At 35.8% G+C, this 12,885-nt stretch overlaps 1 protein-coding gene across 7 annotated transcripts in view; it reads right to left on the minus strand.

The window, feature by feature from the left end:
* NCK2 (NCK adaptor protein 2) overlaps positions 1-11,206 on the minus strand; it is a 236,150-nt gene extending 224,944 nt beyond the window's left edge. For 5 of the 7 annotated variants that reach the window (XM_074192182.1, XM_074192178.1, XM_074192181.1 and 2 more), the window contains exon 1: positions 11,121-11,206. The gene's annotated coding sequence lies outside the window, so the exon portion shown is untranslated. The remainder of the gene's footprint in view (positions 1-11,120) is intronic. The other 2 variants (XM_074192179.1, XM_074192185.1) reach the window with 2 other exon arrangements.
* Positions 11,207-12,885: the final 1,679 nt, after the last annotated feature.

Below are 12,885 nucleotides of genomic sequence, written 5' to 3' on the forward strand. Positions count from 1 at the left end.
GCACTGCTTTAGATCTAACATACAAAGACACAAACAAAGCAGCTTCTGCCCTCAAGGGGCTTATATTCTACTAAGGGATATCCTGTATACACAAATAAATAAAAATAAAAAATTAAACTTCATACAAAGTAAATTAACTTCAAAATGTAAAGAGAAGGCTAACAACAATTTGTGTGAATGAGGTATCTTGATCTGTGCTTTAAAGGGAGTTAGGTGGATGTAGTTAAGGGAAACAATAAGCAAGGGGCAGGATCTGTGAAAAGGCCCTAAAAATCAAATTCCAAGTACAGAAAACAACTAGTGGGGCAGTTTGCTCAGGAGAAGACCAATATGCAATAAAATTGAAAAAAAGGAAGTAGGGGGTAGATTGTCACTTTTAAAAGCCTTATCTGCCAAGGCTACAGGAATAAGAAAACTTAGACTTTTGTCCAAAGGATATCAAACATTTCACAAATATCTGGCACTTTTTATTTGATCAGAAAATTCTTAACAATAATGAATGTTAATGGCATACATGAAATGGATCCTTTATATATTTCTAGCTTCTAGTGACAGATCAAAAGCTAACTTTTGGCATTTGCAAATCATATGTTTTCAAGGTCTTCCAGAGCGAGAGTGGTAGAACTGTCTAGCTATCTTGCTACTGAGCTCACCCCTAGAGAATTTCTTCTTATCATAATTTTCAAGAAAAAACTCAGATCTTTACAGCCAGCCATTCAGCAGCCATCCATAAGAACTGAGGTCTAGAAATATGTTAGGATCTTTGCCAATCTCCCTTTTATCTCAGACAATTCCAGATTCAGTTGACCTGAGTTTCAGATAACTAAAAACAATAGTGTCAAGGCATTTACTCACATTAATTCATAATACAGATGAATTTGGAGGCAGATATGTAGCAATTTGAGGACCTTCACTTCACTCCTCAATAGCTGAACAAGCAGCATCATAAAACATGCAGGTCTGAACTACCATAGGGAGTGGCTAAACCAGGCCTTCTTACAACTTAATACCCAAGTAAAAAATAATGTTAGTTGGCATTATTATAAGGAGTGTCCCAGTGTTATGGATTGTGGTAATTTTAGGTTATTAAACCTTAAGACTTAAAACTGTACTATGACTTTTGGGACAACCTAAAGTATAGGACTTTCAGATTTACATAGCAATTTATGTATATTCTTTCATTTGAACTTTGCAGTATCCCTGTGAGATTGGTCCTACAGATAATATCCCCATTTTCCAGATGAGGAAATTGAGGTTCATCGAGGTTTATTGTCTCTTTCTTTGTTAAGTATCAGACAAGTTTCAAACTAGGTTTTCCTAAGTCTATGTCTAAACTCTGCATTCTAGCCCTTATTCCACACTCAAGAAGCAGCAAGAAGGAAGATAATTGTATACAAATGTTGTCCCTAGGGATCTAATGGGCCTGGAAGGTGCTTTCCTTAACCATAACAATTAAGATCTCTTTCTAGATTTTGTAGAATAGAAGGTGGCTAGTAATAGACAATAAAAAATTATTTCAAATTTTTTTTCCCACAGAACTCAACAGCATTGTTCTCATATTCATCATCATATCATATATTTTAGTTCATTCAAAAATGGGAAGGCTTAAGATTAATAGTATGGGAAGTTTCTTACAAATAATATTTAAAATTTCTTGGGGGAAAAAAGATGTATTGCAACCTTCCCATTATACCATTTCAGGCAGATGATGTTTCCTAAGAATAACAATAACTTTTTTTCCTTTTAAAACTTTTAAAATTCAAAATATTCAATTCTATGATTTTTATCAATCTGTTACTTCCATCCAATATTTTAAATTGGAATATCTTCATACTGACACAACCCAGCAAATTCAAAAATTCACAATGGGGATGTCAACCCCCCAGTCTAGAAGTCTTCCCCTGTCCTCAATAGAGCCTGCCTTGTTAGAGATAGAAATATAGAGATCTATAAACTCAGGACTGAGACAGACACTTGGAATGCAAAACTAAAATCAGGCTACCACAGAAGTATCAATATTTTCTGGTTGGTGACCAAGTTGATTTATGACTATCCAGAAATAATGAGGGGGTAGGGGAAGGGTCCCTTGTTTAAGTATACAATACATGTGGATAAAATGAATTTAATTGTTTGCTTTATATATAACCACAACATACAATGTTGTGCATTGCTTGTGACTTTTTTTTGTTAATAGCATACAACTTTACTCTTTGTGTCATAGATTCTGTATTACCAATGAAATATGTATTTGAACTATAGCAAAGGTTAGTAAACTATAGAGAGGGTCAAATCTAGTGGTAGCCTGTTTTTATATGGACCATGAACTAAGATTTGTTTTTTGCATTTCAAAATACAATAAAATTTTATTTAAAAGCATAAAAGCCATTCTTAGATCAAGACCCTACAGAAACAAGTGTGGCCAATATCTGGCCAGATTTGATACCTGGGATATAGTCTGTAGAGCTCTGGTGCTGTGCATTATGTATTGCCTATGAGTTTTGTATTAGGTCCACAGTCTTCATTTAGTCTTGCTTGGATGCCTCACATCATGTGCCTGCATTGTATTTATATGTGTAGTTGGCTACATAAAGCTTTAATGTTGATGCCATGAGCTATGTAATTGCATATAAGCATGCTATACACCAGTTGATGGATATTATGGAATCTTTTATTCATCCTTTGTTCTTAAGAAGGACCAATGATAGCATGAGGGTGATAGCTTGATGTGCATGTGAATTAGATTTAAGAGATACAGAACAGCACAAAGCTGTCAGTTAACTCTCTCCACCAGAGTCATCAAGTCCACATCAAGTCCATCAAGACAAAAGTCCCCAGGATGCAATGTGACCTTGACCTTTTCTAAATTAAGGTCTTTCCCAAGCCTCTTTTTGTCTAAGAAGATGCCCAGTCAGTAATTAAATGTTAGATTTAAATAGAGATGAACCTATAGATAGATAGGTGGATAGAGAATTGACCCTGGAGTCAGGAGGACCTGAGTTCAAATTCAACTTCAGTCACTTAATACTTAGTTGTGTGACTTTGGGCAAGTTACTTAATCCCATTACTTTGCAAAATTAAAAAAAAAAGACCTAGGTAAGAATTGAGACAAAATTTGCCATCACAAAACATTTGGGAGGGGAAGACCCTCAAAGTTTCTGTCCAGAATAGAAAAGTGCTATTCTGGCTCATTCTAAGCCATTAAAACCTAAATAATTAACCATAAAAGACTTGCACTGGATAATAATTGACCATTCAATAAAAGCCAGTGATTTGGGATTAGTGTTTACAGATATAGCCACATATACCAATTCAATCTCAGAGACTACAAAAATTTTTTTAAAGATTTTATTTATTTTGAGTTTTACAATTTTCCCCCTAATCTTACTTCCCTCCCCAACCCCCGCAGAAGGAAATTTGCCAGTCTTTACATTGTTTCCTTGGTATACATTGACCCAAATTGAATGTTATGTGATAGAAATCATATCATTAAGGAAGAAACATAAAGTAGAAGACATAGCACAATCAGACAATAAGATATCAGTTTTTTTCCCCCTAAATTAAAGGTAATAGTCCTTGGACTTTGTTCAAATTCCTCTGGATACAGATGGTATTCTCCATCGCAGACAGCCCCAAATTGTCCCTGATTGTTGCACTGATGGAATGAGCAAGTACATCAAGGTTGATCATCACCCCCATGTTGCTGTTAGGGTGTACAATGTTTTTCTGATTCTGCTCATCTCTCTCAGCATCAGTTCATGCAAATCCCTCCAGGCTTCCCTGAATTCCTGTCCCTCCTGATTTCTGATAGAACAATAGTGTTCCATGGCATACATATACCACAGTTTGCTGAGCCATTCCCCAACTGAAGGACATTTACTTGATTTCCAATTCTTTGCCACCACAAACAGGGCCTCTATGAATATTTTTGACTACAAAATTTTTTACAGGGGAAAGAAGATCGTGGAAGAGTAGGGTAGCCCCATTAATAAATTCTGTGCTAACACAAGATAGAGTCTTGTTCTTTGAAGAAAATTTTCTGGTCTCCATTTTCCAGAAGGCTGGGCAAGAGAGCATAAAATGTAGCAAAGTAACCCAGCACAGACTCTGATATGATTCCATTTAATCAGTTTAAATTACATTAAGAGAGCTTCACTAAGGTATTGAAATGTATGGTAATAGTGTAGAAGTAGAAGCACAATTAGAAAGAGAGATAAAATGGAATGGTAGTCATATCTAGATGAGATTGAAAGCATTGATATGAACGTGAAGGTCAGTTTGACTTGGCAGAGAATGTGAAGATGACCAACATTTGGAAGGAGGTACAAGCAGCACAAACAAGGACTAAACATATTGAATAAATAGTTCCTGATAACTCCACACTTATGAAGCTCAGAAATTTGTGAACTGCTGCACCAAGAATGAAAAGGAAGTGACTAAGCGAATACTATTACAAGGCTAATCCAGAGCATCATGTTATGTCATTTCTCTGTGTCCTTTTCCTGCTGAGTCAGAAAAACAGAATGTTTATTGTTTGATTCAATTCCATGTTTTTTTTTTTTAGGTTTTTTTTTTGCATCCATGTTTATTTTTTTAACATGCATTTTGTTTTAAATACCGTTTGCTTTGATTATATAAAATCATCTGACATGATTTGGCCCAGTCATTGGTACAGGGGTTTAGGGTTGTGAATTTTAATAGATGATAAATTAAAAAAAAAATACTGAACCTTGGAAGTAGGGAGGAGTCCTAGAATCTTGGGAAGACAAAGAAGAGCTATGCTAAAAAGTAGATTAACAGTTAAGATCTCAAAGGATTCTAAGCTGTTACAACAAATGAGGACAAGGGATAAATACTATTCAGCTAGTTTCTTTTACCAACTAAATTGACTTTCAGGTATCTTAGCCAACTAATACAACTTCCCAACCAACAGACAATTGAGTGGTTTTCCCCAGAGATTCTATATGAGTAGGATGTTCATGAGCACTTCAGAGAGGAATGAATAAACATGGAAAGATAAATGAGAACCAGAGGCACAGTCAGAAGATTATGTGGACTTATTTAGTACAGTTATTCCATATCACAACTTTCTCCATCATGGTTTTGATAGCTGGTCGTCAAAAGAAATTAAATGGAAATTTGGGGGGGAGTTTTGAGAAAACCACAGTCACAAACACAGGCCAGCAGACAACGTAGAAATAGTTTTGAAACTCAGAAATGCATTGAATATATGTATAGAGTTATAAAATAATACATTTTTAATATAATAATTTAGACTTTTCCGGTATAAAGGATCAAAAATTTTTAAGTTTATTTTCCAGATAGTGGGGGTGCTGCACCCCTAACTCCTACTATGTGGAAGAGATAACTGTATTTCATTTGCATTGGGGTGGTGTAGGGATTTAGAGAAAAAGGGATGGTTCTGATCTTGAATTGGGGAATGTATCTGCAGTGAAGTATTTCACTGGGTCTTTTTTGCAATTACTCCCTTAATCAATGTAGATGGCAACTCATTCATGCCTTCTTTTCCTATGCAACAATGGTTAAGGATTATATAAAAATTTAGCATTGATATTGTACTTTGAGGTCATAAAATCATAGGTTTTAGAGTAGGAATGGTGATCCAGCTCCATTTTACTGAGGCTTAGAGACATTAACTGTTAATATTAACTTAAGGTCACACAGGTAGTAAGTGGGAGGGCCAGGTTTCAAACTCAGATTCTCCAGGCAACAAATTCAGTACTTTTCCCATTTTACTATCATGAGAAGACTAGGAGAAATTTTTAAAAGAATAGGAACTAAAGTTTGAGAGATGTGTTAAAAGAGGATTGGCAGGAATTGAAGGATATCCAAGGCAAAATCAAAATCAGCTGAGTGGTTTCTCTCAGAATTTCAAATCTGATAATCTGATGCCATCTACTCTTTTATTAATGGTCCAGAAGCAAATGCATCTCTCTCTGACTTAAACTGTACCTATAAATACCAACAAATCAATATTTTTCTTTTAGTTTTCACACTACCTTTGAGGATAAGACTTTCAAACTATTGATTTGTACCTGAGGTTTGATGCAGCCAGAAAAAAAGTTGTGTGCCAGCACACAGATGTGTGGAGTAAACTGTGTAGTATTTTTTTGGCATATAGGCACATAATAAACATGTTGCAGCAGCAGCCAAAAAAAATGTCTGGAAGACCTCACCATCTGTAATCTTTCCTCAACTTTGGCTTCATGCTGGATCTCCTTCATGACATTGCTGGGGTGGGGGTGGGGGGAGAAGAGGAGTCTTCCTGCTTTATGATTTATCTCATGATACTCATCAAAAAGTCATAAAACAAGATTATCACTGTTATTTCTTTCATGATATCTTGTACAACTCTAATATATTCATGGAAGACAACTTATTGCCAGAGAACTTTAAGATTTATTGTTGAACCTTCTAGATTAGTTCCACTGCCATTCAAAAATAATTATTCTAACTATCCACAAATCAAGAACTAATGAATAAAAGTATGTATTGAATTATTTTATATATATATGTATATATATATATATATATATATATGTATGTATGTATGATGCTTATTTGTATCTATTGGTAGCCATTCTCTCTAGGGTGGAGGGAGAGGAAAGAAAAAAGGAAAAAAAAAGAAACTTTCATGATAACTTTATTATATTTAAAAGGTTGTACATAATAGATTTGCAGTTTCATGTTCATCTTTTTATTATACTATTTTATGAAAATACTTGTTTTATTCCATAAATTAAAGATTAAATCATTAAAAAAGTAAAACCAGGTAAATAAAGAATGATTATTGTCCATATTACTTCATTTCTCACTAGGTTGTACTTCAGACTTTTCTATCTGCCCCTTTAAAGATCACTTCAGCTTGGAATTCTTACCTTGGAGGTAACCTCAGCTCCTTTGTAGTTCCTCTAGCCCATGTCCCCTGGTTGGATGGCTACATTCCATGGATGGTTAAAGAGGGCACTAAAGCCAACATACTCTTCATTTCTTGCTAGGTTCCAAACTTGACTGCTCTATCACTTCCCCACTAGATACCTCCCTACCTCCATTTCAGCTTCCTTTTATATGTTGCCTTCCTTCATTAGAACATAAGTATCTTAGGGACAATACATATATATCATTTTGTTTATATTATTATACAATATATTATATAACATATTATACAATATATTATATTATATAATATTATAATATTATAATATTATATATTATATTCCCAGTGCTTAGTCCCATTACTGGTACATAGTAAACATTTAATAAATGCTTTCTTTCTGAGCTTCTCTATACACACACACACACACACACACACACACACACACACACACACACACACCTTTGTCAAGTACCCATAAATGAGTCCAAAATCTAATTGTTGGGGCCAGAATTTAAAAGGAAAATAGTGGACATGATTGCTTATTAAATTCCAGAGCTCCATTAATGACACAAGCTTCTCCCTTAAATAAAGACATTGTTATTTTATGTCTGCAAATCATGGAACACAAAAATCTCCTAAGATGAATCATCATTTAGAGGATAATAAAAAGGTATGAGCAAAATACGAAACATTATAAATAAGACTGGAATCAAAGAAATGTAAGATTACTGAAGAGAGTTGTTACCTGGTGCAAGTAAAAGATAACTATTGGAGAGCTTAGGAACACTATTGGTATCCTTGCAATGTCAAGAGAAAGTAAAGACATTCCCCACATTCTGACGTAAGTGGATCGATCCCCTTTGGTGAACTGAAGAGAGGATATAGACAAGAATTTCATACATATGGTGAGCCTAGTGATGTTGGAAGGAAACTCCTTCTATTCCCCAGTAATGAGTTTACAAATCTGTTTGAATATGTTTCCAAAGTCATCCTTTTGCCTGCATGCTCTTAAATCATAGTTCATACTATTCTCTACCCCCCTCTTCAAAGGAAGTCTCAAAGCAGAGGATAAGAAACAAAAATAGTGATGTTAAAGAGGGAGAGAAATTAAAAGTTAGGAGGGTCATATATATATGACCTGTAATATAATTTAGATTATTTGTTCTTTCTAACAGGGTAGATCTCAACCAGTTCACAACCATTCCATACTGTGGGGTTCTTATTCATATCTTCTCATAAATTCTCCATCAAGGATCCTTTAAACATCCTGGAGACTTTTATTTAAGTCTTTTAATATTCCAGAGCATTAGTGTCACATATGAGCCATTTATTTGTTATCCCTCATTCTGGCTGTATGAATAGCCCAACTTTTCTGATTATCTATTTCTAGGACAATAATTTTTATGCAATATCTTGTATGCAAATCATCTGTAGTTATTATATTTATTTGTGCCCAACCTATGTCTCTTTGCTGCCCTATAAGTTGCTTGTAATTTAGATTCTTTGGAGGTTATGATGTTCCATGATTTGAGATATATAGCATTACTGGGAAAGGGGGTAATTTAGTCTAAATCTGCAATTTCATAAATGTAAAAATTTCCTGGAAAGGAAAAATTTCTCTACAAGACACTACTCAACAGCTTTTACTATTAGAAAGTTCTCTGGGTTATTGAGATCTTAAATGATTTACATTGGATTTTTATAGCTAAAATATATCAGGACAGGATTTGAACCCAAGAAGTCCTAACTCTGGGACTACTTACTACTTATGAGACCTTACTTCTTAGGGACTGCTCATCTACTTTTTGGTGACCACCTTCACCTAATTCTCACCTAGGGCTCCAAGAAGCTGTAGAATGCACAGCAGATACAACCCAGGAAGAGGTGTGGAGAAAGCTAAATCAGATTGAGGGCAACCAACAAACTTCAAACCTGTCAGTGAGTTAGCGGAATGTCTATCCCAAGTATGTGAAGACCTCCCTGTCAAAATGAGTGGATGAGAACAATTTGTTCCAACAACCATGAAAGCAGCTTATGGCTGAAGCAGGTGCTGTGGTATTCTTGGTATCCTTGCAATGTCAAGAGAAAGTAAAGACATTAGAGTTTGGTCAGAGCCTATTGGAGGTAACCTCTAGTTGTAGTTCCTCTAGCCCACATCCCCTGGTTGGATGGATTGAAGATGCCAAGGTCATTCATTGGATCCCAGGTCATCACTGGTTGTCCTTATTTTTGTCCTGCCACTGGACTTCAATGACTCTGGAAGAGAAAGTGAGGCTGATGATTTTGTACAACTCTACCTCAATTCCAATTCAGAAATGAGTAAAGACATCAGCCTCTGGATAGAGCACCAGCCCCAGAGTTAGGAGGTCTTGAGTTCAAATTCAGCCTTGGGCACTTAATAATTGCCTAGTTATGTGACCTTGGGCAAGTCACTTAACCCTACTGCCTTAAATAAAAGAAAAGATATCAGCCTCTGATGTCATTGGTTTTCTTCAAAATGAAGAATGAACAACAAAAAATCCTAAAATCTGTAAAACTGCTGCCATTCCCCATACAGAATCCAGCTTGTTTTCTTATTCAGTTCTGGACCCAACCATTGTCCATCTGCAGTGACTGTCCACAATACTTGTACCAATGGTCTAATTAAATGATATGTCTATCCACCTGTATGTCAGTCTAGAAAATAAGCATTCTTCATTCATTAATTGAATTTTTTTTCCTGTGGATGTTTAAACTACTCTGTTGAGAGGTTATAGTTCTAATTAGTAATATTCTGAGACTTGATACAGTCAGCACAATGTCATCCACAGCCAGGAGCACCCAGAAGACCTCACTATCTAGATAGAATCCCTCTTCCAGGATGTGATTGAATAATTAGAGATAGATTAAAGAAAAACAACTTAAATCAATAACAACAAAAATCAACTGAAAGGAGGATAGATCAGCTAAACATCTCCATTCAAAGTGTTGACTCAATAATCATCTACCTAGTGAAACTTCTGACGCAGGTATAGCCAACTGGAGAATTTATTAAATTCTTATTGGGTGTCAGATATTGTGCTCTGCCTTGGGGATACATAGAAACCCTGTTATTCTTTAACCTCAAAGAGATTACATCTAATAGAAGAAATCAATATGTAGGGAGCTGGAAAATGAGGGGGAAGGGTAATAATGTCATCATTATCATCTATAATTAGCATCTCATTTGATTCTTACAATAATTCTTGGAGGTGGACTCAATTATTATGCCCACATCATAGTTACAGGAACTGAGGTAAGAAAAAAGAGGTTAGGTAATTTTCCCAATGAACACAGCTAATAAATATCTGATGTTAGATTTGAACTTGAGGCTTCTTGACTCTAGGCCCAGTTCTCTCCAATGCTCTATTTAGCTGCTCCACTCAAGAGGCTTTCTTGGTTCCAAAGGGAAAAAAAAGAAGGCAAGTAGTCCAAAGAGTGAAATGGGGAATGATGTAGAACATTTTCAACTGCTTTTCCCGAAATAATAGTCTGGGCAGCAATAATCAATCAGAAGATCAGGGTCTCTGGGAGGAGGCAAGGAGGCCCGCCAGGGGAAGGAAGAGAGAAATCTGAGAGTAGAGTCTAGTGTGGAGTGCAGCAGTTAAAAGTTTTGTGAATTTTTTGGTGTGGGTGCTTCCTGTTTAAAACCCTTCCATGCCTTAGCAAATGTTTCATCAGTCTCTAAGCCTAAAAGGTTCATTACTTGTGGCTCACTTTTGGTGATGATCTTCTCTGAATTGGAACTAGATGGTGATACTAAGAAGACAGACCTCCAGATTTTCACTAGGCCAGAACTCAAAGACTTTTCAACTACATGAACCCAAGATAAAAGGAAATATTAGAACACGTCTGTAATAGTGAACACAGCATAAATGGCAAAATAAACATTGGCCCCTGGCTTCTTAGAGCTCATAATTAAAATTTATTTTCCCTTGTTCAGACCTGTGATTTCATCAGTGTAGAGAACTCCTGGCATGGATGCCAGTCTGGCAGCAGAGATAACAGATAACACCTTGCTAACTTCCCTCCCTTCCTAGAGTGGATGCTGATTAACCACAAAATCACTAATTTAGACAAATATTTTCTGCTAACTGGTTGTTATCTCTCTTGCCAGATCTGTGCTTTGGGATCTTTGCGCTTTGTAATTGGTTAAAGGGCAAAGGACAAAGAAAAAGACATTGGGGTGGGAAAAAGTCTGACTCACCCCATGGCTAGCTTTGCAGATTTACTGGACTTTTTCTCATAGAGCTAGGGTCTTGCTCTCATGGCCTTGGCTGGACTCTGGAAACATTAATCTGTAAATTTCCCAGAGCCCAAGGGCTCACCCCTCTGCAGAGGTGGCTATTAGCTCATAATGAACTTCACAGCAAAACAAAGAACAAAGGCTCCCTTCTATTTGTTCATGTCCTGAATTTCTCATAACACTCCTGTACACATCTCTATACTCTAGTCTAAAATATGCTAAGGTGTGGTAAACATTTAAGTCTCACTTAGAGCTTCCTTTGAGTACCTCATACATCCAGGTTTCTTACAGATATAAGATGGATCAGTGGGCAGTCCTTTAGACAATACAACATGTGACTTGAATCAAAGTCATTCTGATTCCAACTCTAATTCTTAATGAGTTGACCAGGATATTTTTCCAATTAGACCTTGCTTCAAAAAAAAATGCCAGACAAACATTAAGCACATTAATATTAAGATGCCTTACAAATACTGAAGAAAGGAAAAAGTGCCTTTAGTTAGGAGAGGCCCTTGACCAATAGCCATCAAATAAAGTTCTTAGTTACATAATGACTCAATAGTTTGACTTAATGGAAGTTAAGTTCAGTCTTTCTTTTTTTAAATAAGATTTTACTCATTTTAAAATACATAAACCCCTGGCAGTTAGTTATATAATATTGCCACTTTCCTAGCACTTTAAAAGCCCAGTTAATATTAACATTTAAATGCTGGCTGTCATGACCAGCATGGCAATATAAAATTAATGACTATACATAGTTTGAATTATGAGAAAGCTTTGTAGTAAGGAAAAGCAGTCAATTCAAATGTAAAAGTTAAGTGAAGGCTTTAAATTGGAAAACTAGGTTTCTTTTCATTTTGTATATAAAATATTGATTGTGATAAATATTTTGTACTTACCTGAGCTACTTCTGGATTCCCATTATTTTTTAAAAGTTACAAAATAGGAGGTAAAAGGTTTTTCTTTTTATGTGTATTGTATATGGGAGTATTGTGAAGGACTTTGAAAAAAGCCAGAAGTTTCTCTGTTAAAATGCAACCGTCCATTTTTATAGACAACCAAGTGCTTCTGGTCTTTGGGAGACTGGTTTCAGACTAAGACTGAGGTTGCCTTTATATGTGTGTGTGTGTGTGTGTGTGTGTGTGTGTGTGTGTGTGTGTGTGTGTGTGTTTGTATGTGTGTGCATTTGTACGTGTGTGTGTGTGTGTGTGTGTGTGTGTGTGTGTGTGTGTGTGTGTGTGTGTGTTTTGAATGACTGAATAGTCAATTGTGAAAAACGAGGGGGAGGAGGAAGAACAAGAAAGAACTAGAACTGTCCCAGGTGGGTTGGTGAAATTTGAAGAAAAAGGGGTTCATTTGTAATTAAAACTAAAGTGGGAAGGGAAAAAAAATGATATATAGAGCAGAGAGGGATCTGGTGGGTCTGAGACCCAAAGTTTAAAGTCTAGACTCAAGGGAACTTTAAAGAAGCTTTGTCAAAGACTGGCGGAAGAAGATTAGGAAAAACAAGAATTCACAGGATAGAAGTCAGAAGGGAGCTAACTGATGGCGAAAAAAAATCTCAACTTCCTCAGAACTATAGAAAATCAAAAGAAGAACTAAAAGAAGTTCCTGGAATTAGAAACTGTAAGTTAAAAGAACTATTACTTAAAGGATTAATTATTAAAGTGATGAGAAAGGAAGAAAAGGAAAGGAAAGGAGAGGAAGGAAGGAAGGAAGGAAGGAA

The sequence above is a fragment of the Macrotis lagotis genome, chromosome 6 (genome assembly GCF_037893015.1).
Source record: "Macrotis lagotis isolate mMagLag1 chromosome 6, bilby.v1.9.chrom.fasta, whole genome shotgun sequence".
NCBI classification, from domain to species: domain Eukaryota; kingdom Metazoa; phylum Chordata; class Mammalia; order Peramelemorphia; family Peramelidae; genus Macrotis; species Macrotis lagotis.